An 11,519-nucleotide genomic window follows, 5' to 3' on the forward strand; every position below is an offset into this window, starting at 1 on the left:
CCGCCATTACATGCTAAAGGGAAATGTTTATTAGCATTGTTAAATGGTTATTGTAACGCCCTACTACCTTAGAGCCGTTACTAAGTGAGTTTAAAATGGAAATTGTGCAACTAACCGACTCTATGAGGTTTCTAAAACCAAAAGTGTGACTAAACCAGAATTTAAGGCTGTAATCTTTGAAAATACTTAGTTTCATTGAAAACGTTAAGTGTAAAACATCCGGGATCCCAAAATAAGGTTTACAAAATATTTACAACTCAAAAATAGATTTACACTTGATTAACTATCAAAAGAATGAGTTAATACAGCCATATAAAAAATGCCCCCAACCAAAGCAGTTGGGCAGGCCGAACATGTACGCGCCGCCCCCACGCTCTCCATACTCATGGCCGGTTGACTGACTCTTTGCTTTTACCTGCAACACGGAGCACCCGTGAGCCGAAGCCCAGCAAGAAAACCCAAATAGTACATAACATATGCAAATAATATAGCTGACATAATCCATTGATAAATAGGAAAACCATCAGACTAAACAAGCACGGCCATGCAGCCCCAGATCCCTTACCAAAGCCTGGGGTCTCGGTCCTCACCGTAAGGATAACTCATGTATCCCTTGGGTCCCACCCTGGCTATAAGCATCCCATGTGTTGAGTGTTACTTCCGGCCCCAAGGCCGTACCCGGCCTTCGCTGCTCTCGGCCTTAGCCGTTCATTTCATTATAATCGCACGTATAATACATTTTGAAATAACCATTCAAACATATAACAGTTCATCTAAGATTACACATTTACACAATAATACAATCTAGGGCCATGCCCTGCAATCACACTGTGGGCTCATGCCCTATTCTCAGGTGTTACGGTTTTCTTACCTGTATCCCGAGCTTTCCGATGCACCAAGGTCACAAGCACGGTCCTCTAGCACGAGCCTTTCTGAAATCCTAGTCACAACACACATAAAACACTTTTAATACAAACCAAACCCAAAACCACTTCCCGGGACCAATCCCGCACTCTCGGGACTCCCAAATTCCTAAAACAAATCATTGGAAACATCCCCCGAACCCCCGGAGCAAAAGCTCAAATTTGCAAAATTTCAAGTCCTGAAAAAGGCGTAGCGCCACGGCGCCCAGAGAAGTCAGAAAGCCCCCTGACTGTAAACAGCCTCGCACAGCGGCGCCTAAGAACAGGGTCGCGGCACTCCTTCGCGAACCCAAATTTTCAGGGTTTTTCTCCTTCAATTCCCTCGTGAAAAACACCTCTAAACCAGCCCAAACACATATCTCAACCCCAAGATCAAATCTAGACTTCATATGAACCATCTAACAACCTATAGACACTAGAATCAAGATCAAAACATCATCACACCCAAAATCCACCCCTTTGATTTCTAATTTCAGCAACTCAAACTAAAACTTTAAAATGCTTAACTCATGCTTTAGATTCCTCAAATCAAAACAGAAACCCGACTTAAATGTGCATAAAATCCATACCTCAAGTGGAGAATTCACCCAAAAGCTTCCTTGATCTCCTCCTAGACTCCCACTTCAGCCCCCTCTACACTTCTTCTTCTTTTTCTTCTACTTGCCCTAGCTCTTCTTTCTTCTTCTTTTTCTTCTCTTCAATTTTTATCAAAACACCAAATGACCCAATTCCCAAACCGTGTACCCCAATATCCCAGATGAAAGTTGTCTAATTCCCTTGCCAAAAGACCATTTTACCCCTTCCTAATAACCCTTCCTAACTAAACCTTCAAGGGCACTCAAGTCCTTTCACTTCTATTTTAATTCTACCACTTTCTATCTTAAAAATTGTTACTCAAAGCAGTTACAAACGGTTACACAAGTTACTCAATCGCCAAAACTATAACCATTAGTTCTCACTTCAACTTACGAAATTCCTAAAGTACCCCTAGGCTCCTTCCGAGCCGGGTATAAAAATCCCGTTGTGAATTTTAGACTAATTGGCTCACTAGGACCGTCTCGATGCGTGCATCCTGATAAAAACACCACACTCCCATGGCACAAATCACATAATACAATTATCACAGTTATGCCCTAAAATGGCCAAATTACGATTATGCTCTTTTTAAGACAATCAGGTCTACATGCCTACTAACTCACATAGTCATGCATCTCAAATAATCAAATAGTCATATAACGTGCATTAAATCATAATCATGCATTAAACTCATTAAAGTCACACACAAAATCCCATTATGCCCTCCAGGCACACTACTCCAGGCCCTTAAGCCTTAATAGTGAATTTGGGGTCGTTACAGTTATGCATGCCCAGAACATGCTTATTAGCATCTTTTTTGAGTGATATCGTGAATTTCTCTGCTTATTAGCATGATTATTGAGTATGAATTATTGGGATGCTTATTAGCATTGTCAATTCATGTGGATGCTTATTCAATCAATTTTGAACCGAGGGTTGATGTGAGATACTGTTATTACAGTATAATAAGCTGAGTCATTGATTGTAGATAGACTTGGAAGTATGCTTCCATGGCAATCCAATGAGCCAGCCAGCGCTGGGAATCAGGCCGAAAGTAATGATTAGGGTGAGAACCCTCCGCCAGCCCCTGAGAACTGGCAACAGGTGCTTCCAGACTTGAAACTCAGCTATAGAGACTGAATGAAGAGATTCGACAATTGAGACAACAGCAGGTTCCGGCTAGGAACGCTGCATCACGGGCCCCATCTGCTTTTCCAATATCGATCATAAAGCAGCAGACAGAGTTGGAGAACCGCTGGGAGTTGGTATATGAGCGGTTCAGAAAGCAGCACCCTCTGGTTTTCGAGGGTGGCGCAGATCCACTTAAGGTAGAGCAGTGGATGGCCATGATTACGTCCATCTTCGACTTCATGAGAGTTGTGGGCAATGAAATGGTGGCTTGTGCCACGTACATGTTTCGGGAGGATGCCCGGATCTGGTTGGAGGTGGTATCCCAAACTAGAAATGTAACTACAATGGGTTGGGAAGAGTTTAAAACCCTCTTCAATGAAAAGTATTACAATCAGGCCGTTAAAGCTGGAAAGACCAAGGAATTCAGTAAACTGTTGCAAGGGGGTATGTCAATGATCGAATATTCCCTGAAATTCGACAGGTTAGCCAAGTTTGCTCCAGACTTGGTGCCCACTGATGGGACGAGGAAGAAAAGATTCCTTCAGGGGCTACAGCCTATGATAGACCGGGTTGTCAGAATTACCACTGTACCTGGAGTGACGACATATGCTCAGGTAGTGGAGAGATCCCTTACTACTGAGGGAGCTGAGAATAAGATATGGCGCGATAACGCAGCCAGGAGGGATATGAGGAGAACGCGACCTCCCTTCTCAAGATCAAATAGGGGCGGAGGCCCCAGTGACCATAAAAGGAAGACTCGGGATACTAGTTCAGTTCCTAGAGCTGATAGGAGGCAACAGAGTGCACAGATTGGTCACCAGGGCGGCAATGAGAATTGGAAGACATATCCAGAGTGTGCCAGATGCGGGAGACGTATTTGGGTGAGTGTCAGGTGAAAGTCTGTTTTGTATGTGGACATGTGGGGCATCTCAAGAAAGAGTGCCCAAGACTGAAGAAAGAAGAACCTAAGAAGCTAGACAGCTCGACTCCAGCTCGAGTATTTGCATTGACACAAGCTGAGGCTGAGGCTAGGCCCTCAGTGGTCACAGGTCAGCTTTCCAGTGCTGGCATATCTTATTCTGTGCTGATTGATTCTGGTGCTACACAATCTCATGTATCTAGTAGGATTATTGATAGTGTGTGTGTGATTTTTATGTTGTGGGATTTGGGACGATACTACCCACTGGGGAATTGGTGGTTTCCAGGAGATGGGTTAGGTCTTTACCAGTGACGGTAGATGGCAGGGAGCTATCATTTGATTTGATAGAATTAGCTATGTCCGACTTTGACATGATTTTGGGAATGGACTGGTTAACTAGATATGGAGGAACCATTGATTGTAAGAAGAAGATGGTAACCTTTGAACCGGAGAGTGAGAAACATTTCCTATTCGTTGGCACTATGCATGGACCCCGAATACCTATGGTTTCAGCATTAAAGGCTAGAGATCTACTGCAGGGAGGCTGCATAGGATTCCTAGCCAGTGTGGTGGATACCACTCAGGTCATGCCAGTGGGGCCATCAGAGACTAGTTTGGTTTATGAATTCCTGGATGTGTTTCCATAAGATTTACCAGGATTGCCGCCGCGCAGGGAGATCGACTTTATTATTGAGCTGGCACCAGGGACAGAGCTAGTGTCTAGGGCACCTTACAGAATGGCCCCAAAAGAGTTGAGGGAACTTAAGGTACAATTACAGGAGTTGTTGGATCTGGGTTTTATTAGACCCAGTTTCTCACCATGGGGTAAGCCAGTGTTATTTGTGAAGAAGAAGGTCGGTTCTCTAAGGATGTGTATAGACTATAGAGAACTGAATAAGTTGACCATCAAGAACAGGTATCCTCTACCAAGGATAGATGACCTATTTGATCAATTGCAAGGTAAAACGGTATTTTCAAAGATAGATCTTCGATCTAGTTATCACCAGTTGAGAATTAAGGACGAAGACATACCCAAGACAGCTTTCCGTACCAAATATGGGCACTATGAGTTTCTTGTTATGTCATTTGGCTTTACTAACGCCCCGACAGCTTTTATGGACCTCATGAACAGAGTGTTCAAAGACTATCTAGAACAGTTTATGATCGTCTTCATCAATGACATCTTGATTTATTCTCAGTCAGAGGATGAGCATGAGAAACACCTCAAGTTGGTCTTGCAGAGACTGAAAGAGCATAGGCTATTTGCAAAGTTTAAGAAGTGTGAGTTCTGGTTACCACAGGTGACATTCTTAGGTCATTTCATTAGTAGAGATGGGATCAAGGTGGACCCAGCTAAGATTGAAGCTGTTAAGAACTGGCCAAGGCCAAGGAATGCCTCTGAGATTAGAAGCTTCCTTGGTTGGCAGGTTATTACAGGAAATTTGTGGAAGGATTCTCAAGAATATCGTCCCCATTGACAGAATTAACACGTTAGAATCAAAAGTTTACATGGTCAGATAGATGTGAGAACAGTTTCCAGGAGTTAAAGCGGCGTCTGATTACCACCCCAGTCTTGAGTCGTCTGACTGGTCAGGATAAGTTTATGGTTTACTGCGATGCCTTGAGACAGGGGTCGGATTGTGTCCTTATGCAGGCAGAGAAGGTGATTGCCTATACATCACGAAAGCTAAAGGATTATGAGCAAAGATACCCAACCCATGATTTGGAGTTGGCAGCAGTGGTCTTTGCATTGAAGGTATGGAATTACCTTTATGGAGAGAAGTGTGAGATATATACAGACCACAAGAGTCTCAAGTACTTCTTTACACAGAAGGATTTTAATATGAGATAGAGGCGTTGGTTGGAACAGGTGAAAGACTATGATTATGATATTCTTTATCATCTAGCGAAAGCCAATGTAGTGGCTGATGCCTTAAGTCAAAGAGGTCCAGGGCAGTTGTATAATGTGAGACCGATATCCAAGGAGTTAGCAGAAGATATGACCAGAGCAGGGATTGAGTTAGTAGTGGTCCAGTTAGCCAACATTACCCTGCAGTCTACTCTCCTAGAAAGGATAAAGGAAAGTCAATTACAAGAGCCATAGTTGATGAAGGTTAGAGAGGATGGTCTAGCTGGAGCAACTAGGGACTATTCTATATCTGACAGGGGCCTGCTAAGATATAAGGGTCGGATTTGTGTTTCGATGGATGCTGTCATTAGACGAGAGATTCTGGATGAATCTCATACCACCCCGTATTCCTTGCATCCAGTACCACAAAGATGTATCAGGGTGATGTCCCACAAAGATGTAGCCACTTGTCTGACGTGTCAGTAGATCAAAGCTGAACATCAGAGACCTGCAAGATTATTACAACCCTTAGACATTCCAGAATGGAAGTGGGAAGACATCGCAATGGACTTTGTGGTGGGATTGCCTAAGACAGTGGGTCAGCATGACTCAGTATGGCTGATAGTAGACAGATTTACGAAATCAGCTCACTTCTTACCAGTGAGAACGACCTATACCATTGACCAGTATGCAAATCTCTATATAAGAGAGATAGTACGTCTTCATGGAGCTTCGAGGTCGATCGTGTCAGATCGAGGCCCCACCTTTACTTCCAAGTTTTGGGGAAGTTTCCAGAAGGCAATGGGCACGCAACTGAAGTTTAGTACAGCGTATCATCCTCAGACCGATGGTCAGTCTGAGAGGACTATCAAGATACTGGAGGACATGTAAAGAGCATGTGTACTGGATTTTGAGGGGTTTTGGAGTAAGCTTTTACCCCTGATAGAGTTTTCCTACAACAACAGTTATCAGGCAACCATAGCAGTGGCTCCTTATGAGATGTTGTATGGTAGGAAGTGCAGATCACCTATTCACTGGGATGAGTTGGGTGAGAGCAGATACTTGGGTCTAAGGCAGTTTAGAGGACCAATGAAGCTATAGAAAATATCAGAGCTCGGATGCGCACATCGTAGAGTAGACAGAGAAGTTATGCGAATCCAAAGCATAGGAACATGGAGTTCCAGGTGGGAGACTATGTCTTCCTTAGAGTCTCACCATTCAAGGGGGTGAGAAGATTTGGCAAAAAAGGCAAGATGAGCCCTAGATTTGTAGGATCATTTGAGATTCTGGAAAGGATCGGTCAGGTGGCCTATAGGTTGGCATTTCCTCCGGCGTTGTCGGCCGTGCACAACATGTTTCATATTTCGATGCTGCGGAAGTATCTTTCTGACTAAACTCGTGTAACGCCCTACTACCTTAGAGCCGTTACCAAGTGAGTTTAAGATAGAAATCGTGCTTTTGACTGACTCTAAGTGGTTTCTAAAACCAAAAGTGTGGATAAATCAGAATTTAAGGCTGTACTCTTTAAAATGTTTAACTTCATTGAAAACGTAAGTATAAAACATCTGGGATCCCAAAATAAGGTTTACAAAATATTTGCAATTCAAAAATAGATTTACATCAGGTTAACTATCAAAAGAATGGATCTATACAGCCATTTACAAAAATGCCCCCAACCAAAGCAGCCGGGCAGGCCGAACATGTACGCGCCGCTCCCACGCTCTCCATACTCATGGCCGGTTGACTGACTCCTTGCTTTTACCTGCCACACGGAGCACCCGTGAGCCGAAGCCCAGCAAGAAAACCCAAATAGCACATAACATATGCAGATAATATCACTGGCATAATTTACTGATAAACAGGAAATCATTAATTAAACAAGCACGGCCATGCCGCCCCAGAGGCCTTACCAAAGCTTGGGGGTCTCGGTCATTACCGTAGGATAACTCATGTATCCCTTGGGTCCCACCCTCGCTATAGCATCCCATGTGCTGAGCGTTACTTCCGGCCCCGCTGCCATACCCGGCCAACGCCGCTCTCGGCCTTAGCCGTTCATTCCATTACAATCACACATATAACACATTCAGAAATAACCATTCAAACATACAATAATTTATCTAAGATTACACATTCGCACACAACACAATCTAGGGCCGCGCCCTGCAATCACACAGTGGGCCTATGCCCTATTCTCAGGTGTTACGGTTTTCTTACCTGTATTCCGTGCTTTCCGATGCACCACGATCACGAGCACGGTCCACTAGTACGAGCCTCCCGAAATCCTAGTCACAACACACAAAAGACACTTTTAATACCAACCAAGCCCAAGACCACTTCCCGGGACCAATCCCGCACTCCCGGGACCTCTAAATCCATAAAACAAAGCATCGGAACCATCCCCCGTGTCCCCGGGCAAAACCCCTAAAAATCCAACATTTGGGCTGCCAAAATGGCCTAGGGCCGTGGCACACCCCTCAAGGGCCGCGGCGCCCAGAGCCCATGCCCTCATCCTGAAGCCTCCTCGCGCCGCGGCGCCCAAGAACAGGGCCGCGGCGCTCCATCACGAACCCAGAAAATCTGGGTTTTTCCTGCATTTTTCCCGAGCTTTAACCTCTCCAAATCACCCCAAACCAATACCTAAACCCCAAAACTCAAATCCAAACCTCATATGAGCAATCTAACATCCCATAAACACTAGAATCAAGCCAAAACATCAACATACCCAAGATCCACTCCTATGATTTCAAATTTCAGCAACTAACCCCAAAACCCAACAATGTTTAGCTTAGGCATTTAAATTCCTTAAATCAAAACAAAATCCATATTTAGATATGTATAAAACCTTTACCTCAAATGAAGAATCCACACAAGTCCTTGATCCCCTCCTAGACTCCCACTTCTCCTTCTCTTCTTCTTCTTCTTCTTGCTTGCCCTAGCCTTTTTCTCCTCTTCCTTCCTTCTCTTCTAATTTTATCAAGACACTAAATGAGCCAATGCCCAAACCGTACACCCCATATACCCAGCTGCACTTGCCTATTTTCCTTGACAAAAGACCAATTTACCCCTTCCTAATAATCCCTCCTTAGCTAAACCTTCAAGGGCACTTAAGTCATTACACTTTCATTTCAATTCTACCACTTTCTATCTTAAAACTTGTTACCCACAGCAGTTACAAATGGTTACCCAATCACCAATAACTAACCACTCATTCCCAACTCAACTTATAAGATTCCCAAAGTACCCCTAGGCTTTACCCGAGCCGGGTACAACATCCCGTTGTGACTTTTAGACTAAATGGCTCACTAGGACCGTCTCGAAACGTGCATCCTGATAAAAACACCACCTCACATGGCACGATTCACGTAGTACAATTATCACAGTTATGCCCAAACATGGCCAGATTACAATCATGCTCATTCTAAGACAATCAAGTCTACATGCATACTAATTCACATAGTCGTGCATCTCAAATAGTCAAATAGTCATATAACGTGCAATAAGTCATAATCATGCATTAAATTCATAAAAATCACACACAGAATCCCATCATGCCCTCCAGGCACACTTCCCCAGGCCCTAAGCCTAAACACTGAATTTGGGTCATTACAACTATCCCCTCCTCATGAAAATTTCGTCCTCGAAATTTACCTGAACAACTCGGGATACCGCTCCCGCATATCCGATTCCAGTTCCCATGTCGCCTCTTCGACCTTGCTATTCCTCCACAATACCTTAACCAAGGCGATGGTCTTGCTCCTCAAGACCTTGTCCTTCCTATCAAGTATCTGAACAGGCTTTTCTTTGTACGATAAATCCCGATCCAATTCCAAGTTCTCATAGCTCAACACATGAGTAGTGTCCGATACATACTTCCGGAGCATGGATACATGAAACACGTCATGAACCCCCGATAGAGCTGGAGGCATTGCTAACCTGTAAGCCACCTCCCCAACTCGTTCTAGAACCTCAAATGGACCAACAAACCTGGGACTCAGCTTGCCCCGAACGCCAAATCGTTTTACTCCTCTCAGGGGCGAAACCCTGAGGAATACATGATCCCCAACCTGGAATTCCACGCTTCTGCGTTTCTGATCTGAATAACTCTTCTGGCGACTCTGGGAGGTGAGCATACGAGCTCTAATCTTCTCAAGTGCCTCATTGGTCCTCTGAACCATCTCAGGACCTAAATACCTTCTCTCACCTGCCTCATCCCAGTGAATCGGCGATCTGCACTTTCTTCCATACAACATCTCATACGGAGCCACACCGATTGTCGCCTGATAACTATTGTTGTACGAGAACTCAATCAGAGGGAGAGACCTACTCCAAGATCCCTCAAAATCCAACACACAAGCTCGTAACATGTCCTCCAGTATCTGAATTGTCCTCTCAGACTGTCCATCCGTCTGAGGATGATAAGCGGTACTAAACCGAAGTTGCGTGCCCATAGCCTTCTGCAGGCTCTTCCAAAACTTGGAAGTGAAAGTGGGGTCTCTGTCGGATACTATTGACCTCGGAGCCCCATGAAGTCGAACAATCTCTTTTACATAAAGCTCTGCATACTGATCCACAGTATAAGTCGTCTTCACAGGTAAGAAGTGGGCGGACTTCGTATACCTGTCCACAATCACCCACACCGAGTCATGCTGACCCACGGTCTTAGGCAATCCTACCACAAAGTCCACGGCAATATCTTCCCACTTCCACTCGGGAATCCCAAGAGGCTGTAATAATCCTGCTGGCCTCTGGTGTTCTGCCTTAATCTGCTGACAGGTTAGGCATCTAGCCACATAATCCACCACGTCCCTCTTCATGCCTGACCACCAATACAAAACCTTCAGGTCATGGTACATCTTCGTAGAACCTGGGTGTAAAGAGTAGGGAGTGGTATGAGACTCGTCCAGAATCTCTCGCCGAATGTCTGGATCAATCGGAACACAAATCCTTCCTTTGTACTTCAACAAACCCATCTCAGAAATAGAGAAGTCCTTAGCTGCTCCAGTTAGGACATTCTCTCTACGTTCAACTAACTGGGGGTCCCTCCCCTGTGCTTCCTTAATCCTCTCGAGGAGCGTTGACTGAAGAGTAATGTTGGCTAACCTACCAACCACTAACTCTATACCTGCTCTAGTCATCTCTCCTGCTAGTCTGTCAGATATCTGCCTCGAACTATACAACTGTCCTGGGCCCCTCCGGCTCAATGCATCAGCCACCACATTAGCCTTCCCAGGATGGTATAGGATATCACAATCGTAATCCTTTACCAGCTCTAGCCACCGTCTCTGGCGCATATTCAAATCCTTCTGGGTAAAGAAATACTTTAGACTCTTGTGATCAGTGTATATCTCGCACCTCTCTCCATACAGATAGTGTCTCCAAACCTTAAGTGCGAATACCACTGCAGCTAATTCCAAGTCGTGCGTGGGATACCTCTGCTCGTACTCCTTTAATTTCCTTGATGCGTACGCTATCACTTTCCCAGCCTGCATCAACACGCATCCCAGACCTTGTCTAGAAGCGTCACAGTAGACCACAAACTTTTCATCATCTATTGGCAGGCTCAGCACTGGTGCAGTAATCAACCGCCGCTTAAGCTCTTTGAAGCTATTCTCGCATCGATCTGTCCACACAAACTTGGTCTTCTTCCTTGTCAATTCTGTCAACGGAGTAGCAATTCTGGAGAACCCCTCTACAAACCGCCGGTAGTAACCTGCAAGTCCAAGGAAACTTCTAACTTCAGGAACACTGCTGGGTCTAGGCCAATCTCTCACTGCTTCTGTCTTGCTTGGGTCGACCAGTAACCCATCCTTACTAATAATATGGCCTAGGAATGAAACTTGCGATAACCAGAACTCGCATTTGCTAAACTTAGCATAAAGCTTATGCTCTCTTAACCGCTGCAACACCAAGCGCAGATGATGCTCATGCTCTGCCTCTGACTGGGAGTATACTAGGATATCATCAATAAATACAATCACGAACTTATCCAAGTATTCCTTAAAAATTCTGTTCATTAAATCCATAAATGCCGCTGGGGCATTGGTTAATCCAAAGGACATAACCAGAAATTCATAATGCCCATACCGCGTCCGAAATGCAGTCTTTGGTACGTCCTCTTCTC

Source organism: Humulus lupulus, chromosome 6 (genome assembly GCF_963169125.1).
Source record: "Humulus lupulus chromosome 6, drHumLupu1.1, whole genome shotgun sequence".
Classification (NCBI taxonomy): domain Eukaryota; kingdom Viridiplantae; phylum Streptophyta; class Magnoliopsida; order Rosales; family Cannabaceae; genus Humulus; species Humulus lupulus.